Source organism: Eurosta solidaginis, chromosome 2 (genome assembly GCF_040869045.1).
Source record: "Eurosta solidaginis isolate ZX-2024a chromosome 2, ASM4086904v1, whole genome shotgun sequence".
Classification (NCBI taxonomy): domain Eukaryota; kingdom Metazoa; phylum Arthropoda; class Insecta; order Diptera; family Tephritidae; genus Eurosta; species Eurosta solidaginis.
The window spans coordinates 58,287,652-58,308,470 of record NC_090320.1 but is presented as its reverse complement, the minus strand read 5'-3'; the positions used below and the strand labels follow the sequence as shown (position 1 = coordinate 58,308,470).

General features: G+C 35.6%; 1 protein-coding gene across 1 annotated transcript in view; it reads right to left on the bottom strand.

Annotated features, from left to right (window-relative positions):
- The window catches only part of LOC137239797 (mitochondrial basic amino acids transporter), a 34,612-nt gene extending 23,875 nt beyond the window's left edge, over positions 1–10,737 (bottom strand). The window contains exon 1 of the mRNA XM_067765473.1: positions 10,207–10,737. The gene's annotated coding sequence lies outside the window, so the exon portion shown is untranslated. The remainder of the gene's footprint in view (positions 1–10,206) is intronic.
- Positions 10,738–20,819: the final 10,082 nt, after the last annotated feature.

Genomic DNA, 20,819 nt, shown 5'->3' with positions numbered 1-20,819 from the left:
CATGAATCTGCTCTTGAATATTTCGTGTCACAAACCGAAATACTTCTGCCTGATCACCATTCATAGCTCTGCAACACGTACTGAACTCATCATCAGCCATACATTTTTCAGGGGCTTCGATTTCATCAATGGGTTCGTCGTTAGGTTGTAGATTTTCTTCACCGAGAATGTGAAATGCGTGAACTTGGTTAAACGCGTTTTCTAGCTGTCGGTCTCGTTCTCTAAAAAGTTGCATACGCTCGTTGGTTTGGCGGAGGAATTCTTCTTTTGCCAGAAATGCTTCCTGAGCGGAGTCGTATTCTTCCAGTAGCTCACATTCATTACGATGCGGCATGTATTGTAGCAAAAGACTATAATAATAGCTCTCGGGGTCTGTCGCTGCTACAAAGTATGGAACTCGTACTATGGCTGGAATATTTCGAACTACAAGTTTACTATTATCGGGCAATGTGATAAGTCGTCTTCTGGTGGTCTTTTCTTGAGATTGAGGATCATCTACGGATTCATCGTTGTTCACGTTGTAGGTTTTTTTTATGTAATAAGGCTCAAATAACATTGCGAATTCTAGCAAACTCATCTTAATAAAGTCGAATTCTGGGTGTTCGTGTGGACGTATTTCGTACCTGTCAAAGATATTATTGCAATATCCCGTTGCTTGTCCGTCGTCATCAAATTTTAATACTCCGTATCTGACTTCCGGCTTACGAGTGTTTAAGAAAATACATTTCCTTGAGCTATCGCGTAGATTTAGATGACACAGTCTAAATGCGGACTCGCAAGCAGAGATTTGTCGCTCTTGCATAATTCGCATACAAACCTTAAAGAGTTTTCGGGATATGTCACTTTCTTCACGTTGTATGTTTCGCACTGCCTGGGCCAGACTTGAATCTAATGCGTTTGGTTCAGATTTAGAGATATATTTCGCAACATAATATGCTATTGCTTCATTTGAGCCACATGGTTGCAAATCTATATTCCCATTCCAAACCTTTAGTAAAGTTGGATTATAATTATTAACCCATCTATCCTCCAGTCGTCGCCTTAGAATACAAATTCTACCACCATTCCAGAGGTATTCATCAGAAGTTTGATCAATTATCCGAGTTTCGTCGGATTCTTGTCGGGGAAATCCGAACCGGCAAGTATTGGTGTTGTTCTTTTGACAGGTATGGGTATGACGGTGAATTTGATTTTTTTTAACCAATTCATAAAGATCAGTATTTTCTGGTGGCAATTGGCAGGATACAACTTGTTCAAGGAGACGAATGCCTTCTTCAGTTTCAAAAGATGGGTAATTTTCGATCCATATTACCATATGTAAATGTGGGCTCCCGCGATTCTGATATTCAATGCGCCACCAGAAATCTTTCATTTGGCCGCCGAATACCTCGTGAGAATATGTTAAAAACGTTAAAAGTGCATGAACTCTTACCATAAAATGCCGGCTTACAATAACTGGATATGATTCAATCAATTTTTGTACTTCCAATATGTTAAGGCCGGTAGGATCTTCATTTGGTCTCCCGTCAGCAATCAAAAGTGCCTTTCTCACGTCAATCCAATTCAAATCGTTGCAGCTGAAAGTTAGAAAATACGTCGGTGGTCCAAGACACCTGATTTGTGCTACGAGATCATTCAGTGCTGCTCGCCAGTAAGAAGCAAAGCCTCTCAATTTTTTTAAATATAAATGTACATCCTCAACCATACCATTATGTCCTTGAATTTTTTTTCCACAAGCAGCAATCGTAGATTTGATTCTATACAATTCAAACATTGATAAGGCGTAGAACAAATAATCATTCCTCTGAAATCGAGTATCATCGCTAAGAATGCGGTACTGATAGTAATCAAGAGGAGATATTAGAACTTGCCTCGTCTCTTCGTTTAATCCATTGACACTGTAGGGGAATAGGTAAAACCAAGATAATTCTTCTGCTTTCCGTTCGTGGTTTACGTTAACAATGTTGTCTTTCGTTTTGCGTATGATTTTATTGATATTACCAGATACTTCGAGCTCATCTTCAACTTCCGGTTGACGACAATCAATCGGACCCATGAAAGAAGTTTGTACAGGTAGATACGCATCGTTGATTGCGGTGCTATTGGATATATTTTCATTAGTTGTTAATTTTGGTAAATGCGGCGTGCTTATCGGTGCGTGATTTGGACTGATGATGGGTATAGTTGTCACTGCAACATATGTCAAAGTGTATGGGACATTTTTCGATGTAGTAGCTCGTTTACATAAACGAACTAACTCATCGACTGTTGTGCATTCAATCAAGCATGCTTTCCCATCATTAGCTCTAGCCCCTTTTGGGCCACACGAATGAGAATCAGTTAAATAGAACTTTCGATCATAACAAATAATCCCAAATGATTTTCCGGCAGCTATAAATATACCTGTTTTATGCGTCAAGAATAGCCTGCACATAGCATCTTTTAAAGGCAGACCAATATTGTTGCGATTAATCGAATCTCGTAAACTCCCGAACAAAGAACTGTCACTCTCATATTCTAAAGCAAAGGCACGGCCAAATATTTCCAATTTAGCTTTAACTAAATTGAAATGCCTTATTTCTAAATAACCGTCTTCTTGGATTTGGATACCTGCAGGATTTTCAACATTTAATAATCGCAGTTTGACATACAGTGAATCTCCTTCTACCATGTTTTGATCAAGAGTATTTTTGCTCCACTGCTGAGGTGGAGTAATGGATACTCTTATAATATTACTCATTGCCATAGCACAGCATTGCAGGCCAGCATATCCCGATGTAAAAACTTCAACATTTCCTTGATGCCATGATGCCTGTAATATACGAGAAACGTCATTAATTTGTACAAAGTCCTTATTGCAAGGGACCGCGCTTTGAAAAACAGTTTGCGATGTAGAACAAGCGTTTTCGAAAACTAAAATCAGATCGTCGGTCGATAGGTTTGCGTTGTTGTCTATAAGGACATCTTTGTACAAGGGATTATTAGCCACCAACCATGTCAGAGCCTCGAACACATTATCGCGAGAAACTGAGAACTCACGAGTAATATTAAAATTCTCCAAATGCTCTGTAACAATAACAATTCCACATTTATCCACAGATCTAGGCAACATATGTGGAAGTTTTTCGGTAACCTCGAAAAGATCTTGAGCAAAAAGAACTGCCTGGCCACGAAATCCATATTGTCCAAATAAGCCGTCAAGCTTTATAATTTTTAAAAACGGTATTATTCGAGAAATAAGGCGCTTTTCAGTTTGCGACAATCGTAGTATAACTTCTGGAATATGCCCAGGCTCCATGCTGTTCCAGTATGCCCTAGAAGGAGATACGGACGTGTTGCTTTTACTTACGTGATTTTTACATCGGCAACACAGTAACAATTCTTTCTTCTCGCGCAATTCTCGTGGAAGATAAGAAGGAGATGTGGCACTAATTTTATATTTGGTCACTTGTTGGGGATAACATCTCTTCGTGCAAATATTACACACTGTATCGCAAAATGTATTTATCGAGTTATTAAAGTATTCAACGCTACCACGTTGAAAATTTTTTACCATGCGTTCCTCTCCCGTTTGCGTTAACTGACGTACCTACTTGCCTGTTAATTGTGTTCCTTTCGAGTCTGACCAAGTGTTCTTCTTGTAATTCATTTTTCCTTCCCTCCTGATGACGTATTCTATCCGTATCTTGCCTATTTGTGCGTTGTTCTGGTGACTCATTTTCTCTATGCTTTCCGACTGCTAAACTTATCTTTTCTAAGCGTTGCCGCTTGTGGGCATCGCTTTCATTAGCAATCTTCTCCTGCCGCTTAAATTTCCGCTTCTCTAAACGTCGTTTTCTTTGTGTAATAGTTTCTTTCTTTTTGTTCATTTTGTTCCCACGAGTGTAGGACAAAAACGGTCCATCCCCCCAGAGGTCCATTGTAGAGGGATAAGGGCTTCAGTACAACAGGGTTCGCCCTGGTACCCTGAGGCGCAACGTTAGCGATATGAAATTTTTATACACCCTCATATCATTCAGCCCTCGGCACGTGCTCACCTTGGCATTGGGTCATAAATACTAATAATAAATCAGAAAAAATCCACATTCATAACCAACAAATTTTCTCTGTGGCAGAGATCGGCATCAGGTAACTTTTTTGATACTCAAATATATCCGGAGCAATTTGAGTATGAGTACGTATAAAACAACCAAGCGCAGCTAGCCTGATCTATTCGTTGACATACAAAAATTATTGTGTAAGTATAAGCTATGATGCAATGGATACAAGCTAAAACGGTCTCTCACGAACTATTCTCGTGTTTGGTTTGTTTTCGTGTGAAATTTGTCATTGAAATACGAAGCAAAATTGCTGCGGATAAAATGTGTACTAATAAATTTCAATACGCATTATACGCAGATGTAACTGAAATATGTGTTTTTGTTTCACCCCCTACACTAATTCTATGTATTCTATGTGTGTCCACAATTCATCGCAACTGATTTAGCTATATGTTATACACAGGCATACAACAGAGGGTCGTGTCTCCGCTTTTCGGTACACGCTGTAGCTAGTTGTTTAACCACTGCCGCTAGATGGGTCTCGTAAGCATTATGTAAGCGAGGATAGGCGTTTTTTTTCACGCGCAAACGTAAACCTATACGCGTGTATAAAAAAACACGGCTAATATTCCAACTTTCGCTTAGCTAAAATTCCATCGCCAAAAATCTGTAAAACAAAATCAATTGCGCAGAAAAGTATGCAACACTTACCGATAAGAGCCTAACCGCGTTAGCGTTCGTTGTATCACAGAATTTTTACACTTTGAAAATGACGGCTGTTGTTTGCAAGGTTGCATTCCTTTGAGTGTTTGTTTTCACCATCTGGATTAACAAAGTCATGAGCCTGGGCATTCGCGCAATTTTAGTGATGTAAATTGCATGGCGCCAGCGCCAATGCGGTGCCAGCTCAATGGTAGCTCATTGACGAAATTACTCCAAGCGAATTTTTGACGCTTCTTAGTAGTGAGTGCGTAGTACATTTTACTTGCGCTATTGAGTGAAACGACTTTTGTGTGTCAGGCACGAGTTTGGTGTTATTGGCGCCACTGGCAATGATGACACTGAGCTGTTGACGGTAGCGCTGGTAGTTCATATTTTGAATCAGAGAAAGAATTGATGACCCGTGTGAATTATTATGGCTTTGGCCGTGTAAATTATTATGGTGTATTTGTATATTTTACATTTAATGCACAATTAATATTTGTGTGTTTGAGCGGCCAAATAATAACAGTAGTATTGCTAAAGTGCTGCTTAGTTGATGGAATGTCGCTAATTTCTTAGCGATGATCAGCAGATTGTCAATATTTCGTTCAACGGACGCGCGAAATTGCCACATCTGCTCAAATTTTCCAAAGATTTTCCATTCTTGATTTAACTTAAGCTGTTATGCCAATATTTTTCAGCCAGCTTTTTTCAAATAGGTAATTTTTCCAAAAGCAAAATAAATTACCGAAAAGATTACAGGGTTAAACAGCCTTAAAAATTCAGCTATGTTGGTTATACACAGAAATACAACAGAGGGTTGTGTCACCGCTTTTCGCAAGCGTTGAGATTCACCACGCGTGACACGCGTGATTCACCACGTCCAAATATCACAATCCACGGATAGGTACCGGCGGGTTTGTATGGGACTTAGGCTGTTATGCCAAAGTAAATACAAATCTTTACCGATAACTGTGTTATCGATTAATTTATCGAATTCTAACAAAGTAAAATTGCATTGTCATCGGAGTTATACATGTGTGCAAAATTTCAGCTCAATCGGACACCGCGAAGTGTATCAAATTTAACTTGCAAGATTCCATTACAGACAACAAAAGTGAAAGTAAATAAAAGCTTATAAAAATAAAATCCCTTTCAAAAAGGGCTCTTATTTTGATGATAATTCTCTTAGTTAAGGAGGCTATAAAAAAAGTCTGAGGTTGTCTGACCTAAAACTTCTTTGAGCATAAAATGCATTCAATTTTGAGTTTGAGGGCTGACTATTACGTTGCACTTTTTTGCGTTTTTTGAATAAAAGCCCTTTTTCTTACAAAACGTCTACGTGCGTGTTTCCGTGGTTTTCGATGTTTGGAAAGAAGCAGTGAAAAATGATAAGAAAAAAACCGCTGTTTTCAACTTTCTGTTAAAAAACATAATTAAAGAAAATACAACTGAAGAATATGACAGATACCTGAAGGAAATATCAAGATGCCTGCAAATGAGTGAAAGATGGGAGAAATGTTATAGAAAGCCCGAACATTTTTTGAGGAAAAACGCTGAATGGCATCAAACGGAAGCTATAATAAGAAAACCGAAATCATTTTCTTTAACCCCCATATCAAAAATGGGCCGCAAACCACTTGTTTTCAACGAAAAATCAGTCCGATCCCAAAGAAGACAGGCTGCAAAGCTAGCAGAAAGTCAAGAAAACAACCTAGGTTTAATGCTTCGTGCTACTTCTACGGCTGCGGTAAAAAGAGGTAATGTTGATTTAGCTGCTACTTTGAGGGCAGTTTGTCAAAATCCCACAAATGTTTCCAAACTCAGAAAAGTTGTTGAAAATAAATTTAACGAATGATCTCCCATTCCGATATCTGGAAATGAAGCCTTAGCTTTCATTTTAGATAATAACCACACGAAGGAGCAGTATATGAATACGCGCTTGGAAAATAATAGGCGAAATTCTTACATCTACCCACCATATGAAGAGATTTTAAACAAAAAACGCGAGTGCAGACCGGCGATGATCACTGTAACAGAAAATTATGCAAAAGTTTCGTTACACATGTTAATAAGGCATACAAGCGAAAGAATTGTTGAGTTACAAAAGGACGTAATCCTTGCAACCATGGAGTCCAAAAAAGAGGAATTTTTTGTTGCTGATTTAACTATCAGTTACGGGTTTGATAGTAGCACGGGTCATTCTCTTTTTAAACAGAACTTTCCGTCCTCATCAATATCATCGCAATTGAACACTTCGCTCCTTGCTACCACGTTTACACCTTTATGTTTAAAAGATGCAGCTGGAAACATTTTATGGTGCAATCGAACACCACAATCCACTAGATTATGCCGACCACTAAAACTAGAATATATAAAAGAAGCAAGAGAGGTTATCTTGAATGAAGATAGAAATATTAAAAAATAAATCGAAGAAATGGAATCTCTCTTAATTACAATAGATGCTCAGAAAAAACTCCAAATAAATTGCAAGTTTTATTTGACAGCAATTGATGGAAAATTTTTAAATATATTAACTGAAACCAAGTCAACTCAAACTTGTCCGATATGCAGTGCAACTCCAAAAGACTTTTTAAAATTAACAGACCCCTCGTCAGATAAGTTCAAACCAAATCCCGGCAGTTTACGATATGGAATAAGTCCTTTACATTGCTGGATAACGTCTTTTGAATTCGTTGTTCGTCTTAGTTATAAAAAGATGTAAAAAAGTGGCAAATTCGCAATGAAGCAGATAAGCGCATAGTTGAAGAAAACAAAAAGAAAATTCAAGATTTGTTTTGGGAAAAACTTGGGCTGCATGTTGATAAACCAAGAGTTGGAGGGTTTGGAAATACAAACGACGGGAACACATCACGACGCCCTTTTTTGAATAATGAAATATTTGCAGAAATCACTGGTGTTGACAAAGAGCTTATATATAATTTACACCTAATACTGATATGCTTGTCATGCCAACTTCCGCTAGACTTAAACAATGTTGAGCTTTTCTGTTTCCGAACAGCAGAAATCATGTATCAAAAATATCCTTGGTGCCCGATGACATCTACCGTACACAAAGTTCTTACTCACTCGAAACAAATTATTAAGAGCATGATACTTCCAGTTGGATATTTTGGGGAAGATGCATCAGAGAGTAGACACAAACTTTATAAATTCGATAAGCTCCACTATGCTCGCAAAAACAGCAGAGTTAATAACCTTGGGGACGTATTTTGCAGAGCCTTGGATACGTCAGACCCACTAAATTCGAGCGTATGTCTTTCCAGACGGATAAAAAAAAGGCACGTATGCAACTTCCAGCAGAAGTAAGATCCTTGCTGAGCAGTGCGGATTGCTATTTACCAAGTAATGAAGACGAGCAAGACGAAGAGGGGCGCGATCTAAAGAATTTCGATATCGATCCAAGCTTCGATGCACTTTTATATAGCTTAGAGTTAGAAAATGAGATATAGAAACTCATTTAAAATGTTACAGCATTATTTTTGTAACTATACCTATTATTTTTCTATTGTAATATGTTTGTAGTTTTGAATAAATTAAAACAATATTGTGTAAATATAATAAAATAAAAAAAAAATAAATGTAAGGCGCGATAACCTCCGAAGAGATCTAAGGCCGAGCTTCTCTTCCAATTTGCGTCGTGCTCCTCTTGATTTTCCCTAAAAATTGGCCGGACAGGACCTACATGTTATATGCCGACTCCGAACGGCATCTGCAAGGCAGATGAGTTTTCACTGAGAGCTTTTCATGGCAAAAATACACCCGGAGCGCTTGCCAGACACTGCCGAGGAGCGACCCCGCTTAGAAAAATTGTCTTCTAATTGAAAAACCTTATTTCTAAAATTTTGATGTTGCTTTGCCCGGGGTGCGAACCCAGGGCATACGGTGTGATAGGCGGAGCACGCTACCATCACACCACGGTGGCCGCCATGTAAATATAATCCAAATACAAATAATCTCAAAATTTATGTCTAACCAAACAAGTTTTATTTGAGACACATCTGATAATATTTAATTTTTTCATAATTTTCGCAATCTTTTGATCTCAAAACTGAGTATTTGAACTTTTCAAAACTGTATAAGATAGTGTTATTATTGTTACTAGGAAACTAATGGCTGTACTTAAAATGACTTAAGTTAATGGTTAACAGAAAACATGGAAAACATCAGGTTGGTTCCTTTTATCGTTCTGTGTTCTTTGAAAATAACTTGTAAATTAAAAAAAAAAAAATCGAATCACCCTAATGTAGTTGGGTGAAAGGTGAAATTCTGACATCATACTAGTGATCAGAGACTTCGAAAACCCTGGCTTTATACAACATTTTGAATAAAACGGATATATTAATAAAATTGGTTGCCATATTGGATCCGCCATTTTGAATTTTAAAATTCTGACATCAGATTCGAAAATAAAAAGCCTCGAAACCCCACGTATACCAATTTTCAAAACAATGGGATAACTTTCTCGAGTTTTGGCCAGCAAACAGTGCTCGCCAGACCATAGTGCGTTCCCGAGATCGTTCGGCTATACAAACAAGAATTGCTCGTTTAAAGTTATAAGATAAGCAAACATTTTGTATTAACTACTGCAAATAAGGTGTCCTAAATGCTACATATATATTGCAAAATTATCACAGTTTATATCTATTTAAAAGTTTAGCTTGCGCTTCCTTATAGATTCATGTAATATGGCCATTCGTGATGTTTGTGTGTGTGTGCTAATTTTGAGCTATCAGCTTTTAGTTACGCTACCTGTGAAAGGGCCAATTAATGGTGACTTGTCCATAACCAGATAAAACAGCTGATCGAACTAACCCTATGTAAATCATTGTAACCGATTAATGGCGCCATTCCATAACGCTAACGCAATAACCATATCATAGCCAACCCATTGGTTTTTGATTTTTCGCCCTTCCATAACCTAAAAATATTTGAGTTCGGGAATTTATTAACTTTTTGTAGATTTGATTTATTGTTTTGAATACGTTTTGACTAAGAAACTTATTTTTTGTGGTACATGTTTGCAATTTTTCCGTTTTCTTCATTTTTATGAAATTTTCACGATTTTTAGGTTAAGGCACCAACAACTGATGCCATGGATAAGTAAAAATATGGTTACGACTATGGTGTTAGGGTTAAGGAAGTTTAACTGGCCCTTAATGTTTACAATGGTTCGTGTCGTGTGCTCGTGAGGTTAAGGGTCCAGCTATTAGGGGCGGCAGAGTTTGCAAGATCTTGAAACAAAAGAACTGGTGCCTAATTGGGGTTTTTCCGGTTTGTCGTTAAACAAATTCCGATAACACTATAGGCACATTTAGTCTATGTGAGGTCTTTATTGACCGGTCAGTACAACCTAAACTATGCATTGGTTTAAGCAGCAAGTTAGAGCAAACATACACAAATACTTTCATAAATATACATATTTAGTAGATGCAGCATTTACCTTTAAGTACTCACAAAAGCTATTTTTTACTCGGCAAAGTCTCGATTATAATACTTTTAAATTATCTAGTAAATCTTATAAGTTATAGCAATTTGGTTTTATTTAATTTATTTATTTTATTTTTGATTTTCCACTTTATATATAAACTTTTGAAGATTTCCTTGTGTATATCAACAATGAGTATCATAGTAAATTTACAATTTTTAAAACTTTTCTCTTTCAAAGCTAAATATCGAATGTTCTCACAAACCGGTATAGGTGAACCAATTTTGTTAAACCGACTCCCTGCTACAGGCGTATTAACACTAAGTCACGTTGTTTACGCATAAAAATGATGAGAGCATGAGAATTTATAATATTTAAAGTCGAAAATATTATTGTTTCTAAATTGGTTAAAGAACTTGTCGGTTTATATGTTTCCAGAATACTTTCGTCAGTCAAGTCAGTTTCAATTTCGGCCTCTGCCCATTTCTACGATTTATAGTTTTTTATTGTGCACAAATGTTCAAGAAATCTGAGCGTCAGCCTAGACTAAAATCAATTAACTAACAGTCAATTTTTGAGCTTTAAACGAAGATAGATGCTGCGCATATATAATTTGTTCTTACATTCACGATTTACTGATAAGAAAATTAATCGTGAGAAATCATCGACAAAATTATTGGCTTAAAAAGAATTTTAACATAAGTTTGTATATATATGTATAACTAGAGTCCCCGACAGACTATGTTCAGCCCGAAAATTGATTTGCCTACATTTAAAAAGTGGGCCTCGCTTTCCCTTTTCACCCTCTATCCCATTCTTTTCTAATTTTTCTTGTCAACCTCTTACAAATTCCACTCCAACTACAAATCCCACTTCCACTCTAACTTCCAGTCGCACTCTTATTCCTATTCCTTCCCATTACCATGCTCATTTCCACTCCATACTAAACGTTGAATACCTGCTTCACCTGACCGACCGACTTCGGTATCGTTCTTTGTATAAAAAAAAAAAAATAAATGTAAGGCGCATTAACCTCCGAAGAGATATTAGGCCGAACTTCTCTTCCAATATTTGTCATGCTTTTATTTAATTTTTCCTACAAATTGGCAGGACTTCGAACGGCATCTGCAAGGCAGATGAGTTTTCACTGAGAAGCTTTTCATGGCAGAAATACATGCTTGCCAAATCACTGCCGAGGGGCGACTCCGCTTAGACAAAATTTCTTCTAATTGAAAAAAATTGTTTCTAAAATTTTGTTGTTGCCTTGCCGGGGCGTGAACCCAGCATCTTCGATGTGGTAGGCGGAGCACGCTACCATAAACGTTTATATTTCTACATGAAAGAAATGCAGGAAAAATTTTTTATTTGCAATCATTTTTGTATATAAGATATACATAGATATTGTGGTGAATATTAGCATCACTATGCTGTTAGTAAATAATCACAACAACAAAAACAACAAGCAGACACACTTATGTACAAGGCAACGAAGAATATTCCATACACATAACGAGCAGCTTGAAGCAGACAGATTATTTCACTTACATATATGTAGCCGGCAGCTAAGAGCAGAAGTTGTTACTCGCACATACACACGCATATGTCTAGAAGAAAAGCATAAACTACAGATGTACATGTATATAGCTAAATAACCTAGCATGAGATACAACTGTTCTAGAAGGCATGTTGGTGAAACGTCTAGACCTTAGGAGAAATGGGCGAAAGACGTAACCGAGAGTATAAAAGCAGCGCAAGCTGAGGAACCAGTAATCACTTTGATTTAAATACGCTTATAGTGAAGTATAATAATAATTGTGAAGTACTCCTGAAGTAGTCTAAATAAAGACCATTTTGCAATACTGAATATTGGAGTTATTTATTCGACAGTTCGAACGTTAGCAGAAGGTGCATAGTAATCATAATCTCCCTAAATTCATGACAATATATAGTTGAAACGTTTCCCTGCATAACCATATTCCTCCCAGTAAATAGAGGTATTTGTCACATTGGGAATTCTGCAAAAAAAAAAAAATTGTTGTATTTTCTTGCCTGTCCCTCCTCCTCTCAAAGTTTGATCCCTTATTCGTTTATTGCCCCTGTCGTTTCCCCGATTTTTTTTCTTCTACTCCCACTTTCTTCCCCCTTCTTTTTCTTCATCTCTGTCCATTCGCTGGTTTCCTCTGCTTCATATTTTTCCTTCGTACTTTCTCCAGTTTTATCTCCGTTTCCTACTCCTTCTTTCTTTCCTTTCCCTCGCCCTCTCTCTGCTTATCTTACTCTCCTCCTTCTCTTTCTCCAGAATGCGATTTATCACAATGGTTTTTTTTCAATTAATAACCTTGTCAAGAAAGTACTAAATTTCAAGCACACCATACACTATTTTTATTTGAAATAGGTCGGCCCCTTGAATGAAAAATGTCTCCAATATTTTCTTGGTCAAAGGGTACCGAATTTCGTGCGGATCGCAACATAACTAGATATTTTGGAATGGTTTGGTCCCCCAATTTATGAGCCTAAAGCATCCTCAACATACAAACAAAATTTCATCAATATCTATCTAGTCGCTTTGGAGGAGTTCAGTCTCAAACACACGTACAGAAGAAATATATATATTAAAATTAAAGGAACTTGAGGGGTTATCAGTAGATAACTTACGTAAAAAAATTATCTACTTTGTAAAACATATTATAATTACATTTTTGTTTTAGCGAACATTCTCTTACTAAGCTTAGATAACATAGTTACCTAATAAAGTAAGGATTTTGGGTAAGAAAGTGCGCTAAATAAATTTTAAAATTATTTTGGAATAACAGTATAGTTTTCTGCTACGTATTTGAAGGAACACAAACAAAAAATTCAAAACCATTCAAGTAAATTTTTTTCAGTGTAGACATTTTCATCAGCACGTTCCATTCACTTGATTGCTATTTGCAGTCACGTGCACGGTTGCCAAACCATGTTTTCATTTGGGGCCAAAATTCATCGAAAAAGAAGGACCAAATTTTTGAAGTTTTAATTGGCTTACAAACAATTCGGTAATCCACGAATGTGTCGAATTCTTTGTAAAATCTTTAATTTCAGATTGTGGTAAATTACAAAGTCACATACACTTTCATTCTAACAAAAAGCTTTATATAAATAATTGTTTTAACAAAAAACCTTAGAGGAAAAACCGTGCCGCAAACCAAACTGAACAGAGCTTATTTACATAAAAATCTTATTTTTAAACCAAATTTCTCCAGAGCTCGGTTGTATCAATTTTATTATAAAATCAGTCTAAAAGTTAAAAAAAGAATTGTTTCCAAAGCTGGGTGCTTCAATTTTTTATTCACGCTTAAATTTTTTTATTTGTGGCCTAGATTCAGTAAGAGCGAGTTTTGAAATGTACATTTTTTCCATATAATTTGTGTTAGAGAAAAATGTACATTTCAAAACTTACATTAATTGAATCTAGCCACAGTCCTCAGATTTACTATTGAAAAGCCTTAAAAGTTTAATCGGTGTAGTAATGGTCGGAATCCCATTTAACGAGGTACGAGAAATTAGTTATTATTAACAATGTAATTATTAAAGTTTCTGGGGTTCTGTTCTCCAACGGGAATAATTTCGCACAAGGCGTTTTATCAGATCTACGTTGAGCATTTGTTAAGTTATCGCTTTCCAAAAATGTTCCTGCCTTACTTCCAAAAAAAATATTTCTTGGGTTTAAGATACTTAGTATTCTAAATTATGTACACTGACATTTTTTAAATATCCAATATTTTGATATAATCATTGTACCTAAAGTTACTCAAAATTGGCTTCATATTAGTGGTATAATATCGACAGACAAACTTTTTTTTGAACTCTTTAGCGCAGGTCGAAAATATATAGAAACTGTTAATTCTGTAACTGATATTGAATTTGTCAGTTGTATAGCAGAAATGCTATTATGAAAAATAGAAACAATAGCCGCATCACAGTGTGAAAAATAATTAAAAATTTTAAAATCGATATCCCAAACGAAAAGTAACACTTTCAAAATTTTTAAATAGGATTTCTTTGTAAACATTTTTTAGCGGCCACTTTTTGTTTGGCATGTCGATATATTGTTTCACAAACTCTCATTACCTATCAATAAGCTTGCACGCATAACTTGAACATAAAACAGTGGAAAGTGCACTTAATATAAAACAAATTAGTCTCATTCTTTTATTAAGTTTTCAATACAAGAATGTCTTCATCAGTGGACAACTCCGTCAAATTTCTTTGAGATGCACGGCATTTGCAACAACTTTTTTTTGAACTCAAACAGTGACAAAAGTCTATCACGAAAAGTGTTTGATAACCGATCTAAATATCTAGCCACTAAAACAAGATTTTCTGATTGACCGCTTGTTTCATCAACAATTAACGAAGTGAAGTGCCATTATTCTGTTATATTTTAATGACAGCAATTTTTTTGTAAGAAATCCATTGAGGTAAATTATGAATTATATAAGGGTTAATGAAGGTGTGGAAAATTTTGTAGGCAGCCTAAAAAGGACCAAAATTGGAAAAAAGTGACCAGCGGATCAAATGGGGTTGGAAAGGACCATTTTTATTCCAAATGGACGAAAGTGGCAACCGTGGTCACGTGTAACGACACTGATCTTCATTATTTTTACATAAATTGATAGTGGAAAATAACAATTGCTGAAGTGAGTGTGCAAGTGTTTGCCAGTGCAGTCCACAAACACAAATGTTGCATACATATATAAAACGCAATCTTTTGTAGCCTATGTATCAAAAACTTACTTAAGATGAATGCCATTGGCTTAATCAAATCAGCTGGTCATCCTGATCATTTCGGTATACTTATTGGTACATATATCTCTCCTCCTTTATATAACTTACGAGAATTATGGAGGGAACATCTTTATCTGTGCTCCTAAATGGAGAGAGCGATGAAACCCCCAGGGAAGATGACGAGGCCGGGTTTTTCAGTGCGACTTTAAATTACAGTTAATAACCTTGCCAATTTCTTCGGTAACTTAAAATTTTGCTGCTCATCTCAGCTTAAGCGGCCGTAGTGGCTGGGTTAAACTCCAGTCAACTTTAACTAGAGTTTACACTCACACTGAAAAACTAGACCTTAGTGTCAAACAACTGATGCTTACTTACTTAATTGGCGCTTAGCCTTTTAAACGGTTATGGCCGCCCAGCAAGGCGCCCCAGTCGCTTCCTCTTTGTGTTAACTGGCTCCAATTGGTCAATCCAGGGAAATATAAATCGTTTTCTACCTGATATTTTCGGGTGCTGCCCTCTGGCTCCATTGGCGGGTTCAAAAAAAAAAAAATACTTTCTTAGCCGGACCGTCATCTTTCATTCGCATAACATGGCCTAGCCAGCATAGCGGCTGTGTTTTAATTCGCTGGACTCTGTTGATGTCTGCGTTAAGCTCGTACAGCTCATCATTAAATCTTCTTCGGTACTCGCCGTCGCCAACGCGTTGAGGTCCGTAAATTTTTCACTCGAGCACTCCCAAAGCCGCTTCATATTATGGCTGTCCTTTTCAATACGTCTGCACCATATATCAGGACGGGTACGATAAGTGACTTGTAGCGCATGATTTTCGTTTCCCTAGAGAGGACTTTAATTTTCAATTGGCTACCTAGTCCAAAGCAGCAAGGTGAGGTAGTATATTTACGTGTCCAATTGATCGTTTGTCGGAACCTACCGGAACGGGCCACTATAGCATATATCCCCTATACAACCGATTCATTGAAAAAACAATTTTTTTTTGTCATTTATTACTCATTTTAACAGCTGGAGGATTGAAATTTCAGAGGATGATTACATAAGAGGCATGCATTCTTGTCTGAAAAAATGTTCAAGAATGGTCATATATATATATATATATAACATATATATCATACAACCGATTGTTCGGATAAGAGGTTTAACGTAATTTCTTCCTCATTTTAACAACTAGAAACATGAAATTTCACAGGATGTTTACATATAAGGTATGCATTGTTGTCTGAAAAAATCACAAAGATCGGCTATATATATAATATATATCCCAGACAACGGATTTTTCAGATTTTATGAATTTTTGAAATCCCGGCACATTATTATTTAGTTCCATACACTGAAGGTATAAGCCGAAGACAGTACCGGCCTCACTTGTTTTTTTATTATAAATGTTTTGTCATATCCTCACGATGGATTATATTAATTGTTTGCGTTCAATGGCTCAAAATTAAAATTGCTTGCTTGACAAAATAATATTGACGTATCATACTTTACAATCGGACTAAAAATTAGGGGTATTTCCAGAATCCATAAAAAACGTAGACAGTTTTACATTTTGCTGTGAAAAGTTTTCTACACGCAACAACAAAATACATTTGTTAAACACTTTCTACAGTTTGTACGTTTTCTATACTCTAACCTATGGCTGTTAAAAAATGTTTATATTGAAGTGCAAAATTATACACTTGAACTTTTTTAAATTAAAAAAAAAAATTTAATTATTTTAAATGTTTAAAGAATTTTGATGGTCCCCCTATACCCATATGACACTACTTTATTTTGTCTTGTTTTTTATGCACAAAATTTTCAAACTCAAAACAAAATCTTCATTTGTGAGAAAAAATAAAGAAAAAACGGCCGAGTGTCAAAAAAACCTATCGAAATACAAACAAAATATTTGTTCCATGTTTCTTGGGTAAACAAAATCCAGCTGTTGCCGTATCTACAAATTATGTAGATAATACAAAAAAAACAGTGTGGCCATACAAAAAAGCCTACCCTAAAGGCGGCCTTAAAATCCCGGCTGCCGTTTCGATATTCATCTCAGCAATCAATTTAAAATAACAAAAAAAAGAAACACGAATTATGTTTTGCGACCCTCTCAATATACGCTTCAAATTTATAAGCGTTCTTTTGAAAACATTTTTTCCGGCCCAGTCTAAAGTGCATGTATAATAGAAAATTTTATAATTAATTTGATAAGAGAAATTAATGTGGACTTTCTTATTGAATAGGTTTATACAAATTTATAGATTGTTTTGTGATAACCTTTAGGAGCATCTAAAATTTGCACAAACACTTTTGACAGAAAAATTCATTTATTTGAAAATACAGTGAAATATCGAAAAAGTTAACCGAAATTTCCCAAGGAAACTTAACCTTTCCGCATATTTACTTTGCAAGCAATTTTCAAATTGGAAAAAATACAGTATGACCACTATATACAGAGTTGGAGCTTTACGGCCGGTAATTATAAGGCAAAACTTATATTTTCCTTTTTCCTTCCCTGAAGAGGATGCAGAAGTATCGAAACGCATAGGAGGAAAAGGAAAATTTAAACTTTTCCGTTTAGCTACCTTAAAGCTAGTTTAAAAAAATAATTTAAAAAAATTGTTAAGTTAAACGGTTTTATTGAAAACAATACTTACTTTAAGTAGTAATAATACTAAAAGATAGAAAATAATTAGGTAAGTCCTAGGTACTAGTCATCACACTCCTCATCAATCTAGGGCGTTGATCAGACAATTAAATAAAAGCATTGGACGCGTCAAATTTCTATTGGTAGTCATAAGTAAGACCAACTGAACCTTAATCAGGTTATGCTACGCCTCACATTTTCAGAAATTTCGCGCGCCAAATGCTTTTATTTAATTGTCTGATCAACGCCCTAGATTGATGAGGAGTGTGATGACTAGTACCTAGGACCTACCTAATTATTTTCTATCTTTTAGTATTATTACTACTTAATGTAAGTATTGTTTTCAATAAAACCGTTTAACTTAAAATTTTTTTTTTATTTATTTTATTATACTGAAATTTCACTAGCAAAATTTGAATTTATGTGCTCCAAAGTATTTTGACGTCACTTCTACCGGGAAATGAATTTTTTACAGAAATTTCACTAACAAAATTTGAACTTATGTGCTCCAAAGTATTTTGATGTCACTTCTACCGGGACTGTATATAATATTTGTTCAAAAAGCCAAATCGGACAGACAAGTACGAGTTTTTTGAATATCTCAATTTTTGCGACACCTAGCGTGAATTTTTTTTACTAAAGCGGTTTCTCTTTCTGTATGTCAAATATAATTTCCAAATATGAGCCAAATCGGACCACAAATACGATTTTTGTGAATATCTCGATCCTTGCGCCACCTAGCGGCGATTTATTTATAGGTCGCTTTCTATTCATGTATATATTATGTGTTCCAAATATGTTTCATTTAGGTTGAAAAAAGTTTAAATTGAGTTGAAAAAAGTTTCATTTGATTTAAAATAGTTTCATTTGTTCTGACAAAACTTTCATTTAATTTGAAAAAAAGTTTCATTTGTTGTGAAAAAAGTTTCATTTAATTTGAAAAAAAGTTTCATTTGTTGTAACAAAAGTTTCATTCAGGTTGAAAAAAGATTAAATTGATTTGAAAAAAGTTTCATTTGATTTAAAAAAGTTTCAACTGAAGTGACAAAAGTTTAATTTGAGTTGAAAAATGGTGTTATTTCATTTGAAAAAAGCTTCATTTAATTTGAAAAAAAGTTTCATTTGTTGTAACAAAATTTTCATTTAGGTTGAAAAAAGATTGTGACGAAAGTTTCATTTGAGTTGAAGAATGGTGATATTTCATTTGAAAAAAAGTTTCATTTGTTGTGACAAAAGTTTCATTTAGTTTGAAAAAAGTTTCAATTGAGTTGAAAAAAGCTTCATTTGATTTAAACAAATTTTCATTTGTTGTGACAAAAGTTTCATTTAGTTTGAAAAAAGATTAAATTGAGTTGAAAAAAGTTTAATTTGATTTGAAAAATATTCAGTTGTTGTGAAAAAGTTTCACTAAGTTTGAAAAATTTCATTCCACCTGAAAATGCTATAAGCTCAGAAAAGATAAAGCGCTAATTCGGGTAACTTAGACCAGCGAAAAACTTTCTCGAGAGCTTACATATGCAGCGTTTTACTGTATACATACGTTGATGCATATTTCATATATGTATAAGGTAAAATGTGAAATGCGACTTAAACCTTGAAGCATTCGATGACCGTTGAAAAAATTCCTGCTTTTTTTTATTCAAGAACTCAAAAGACTTTTCGGCAATATTAGAATAGCATTTACTTATTGAAATCGCAACCGAAGTGGATGATAACGAAGCAGCACATTTGCCCAAAGGACTTTACAACATTTGAGAAAGCTTCCTGACAGGTAGTCTGTTTCTAAACACACTGAGACTTTATAATAGGCTGTCAGACTATTTAGGCCGAAGGAAGTTGAATCAATGAGCCGTAGTCATATCTTCTTAGTCTTTATTGAGTCGGTACTCGAAGCTAGCAATATTTTTTTGACATAATTTTTATTGGGTTATCTGTACACCAAAGTTGCAACTACCCTGCAGTCAGACCAACTAGTTGAAAAGCATTCCAACCCACTGTGAATCCAGAGCCCACTTGTCAGCCTGATATTTTTAACATAGCGATGTAGTAATAAATGTCAGTTGTATGGTTTCGAATGGAATAAATACTAGTCAAGTTCAATTATGGTGCTTGAAAATAACATGAATTCCAGTGTAGATAAGTACCAAGGCGAATTCAGTACCAGGTGTTGTTATCCCAATAGCTGATTGCTTCTTCTTGACTACTTTCCATACAGCGCTTTGTACTTTGATATGTCAGTTAAATCAAATCAATTAAAAATTTCTTTTGACTTGACATTCTTCTGCATGGCGAATTGGTTGAATTCGCTTTGCCACCACCTGGTATGGATTCGCCTTGATAAGTACTTACATGTTCGGCTCACATGGAAGACGTCATAGTTTCGAGCACTGCTGTCGGTGATAGCATAATTTAAATAAACAAAATTGAGTCGCATTCGACAGTACTCGCCCTAATAACTTGAAGTGTTGCTTCTAGATTTCCTTTCATTGATTTTTTCAGTACCATAATAGAACACGACATTCTTTATCATGAAAATGAAATAACGAACAGGAAAATAACGCCTGCGGTTTGTACTTCCTCTCATATGCGTGCATTATTTTCATTTGTATTCATTTCCCGGACAATATTTAATTGCACCAGATTACGGATATGAAAATTGTTTAGTCAATGGAACTGAATAGCTGGGTCTTCAGAGTATCACAATGACCACAACTGAGGAATATGGAAACAGACCATTGGCGCCATCGAGTTGACTGAAAATCTGAAACATCATGATCTCAGATGCTTCTAGTATTAAAACCCGGGATTGAAGATGAACAGTCTCACGACCCAACAACTATATTCAAAGATTTACTCAATAAATTTTCGATGTGCAACTGTTTACAACTTGGCACACTGAATATCGTCAAAAACTTAGACCCGAGGAGGAAATTTTTGAATTTTTAAAGGAAATAGGGAATAACGAGACCTGAAGAATTAATTCAAGTGGGTATGTAGCACAACCCTTTCAAAGAGATGTCAGCTTATTTTATCCTGTTTATTTGACATGCAAAGCTCTGGCGGCAAGCTCCTCACAGAAGGAGGGGGTTGGATGACTTAGAAGTTTCAACATTGCCATGTCAAATCGTTCCCGAGATGATCAGGAGAGATGGTCGGGCTAGTACCATGTTGTTTTCCAGGACGTACCGGATCAATTTCCGGCAAAGGACCATTA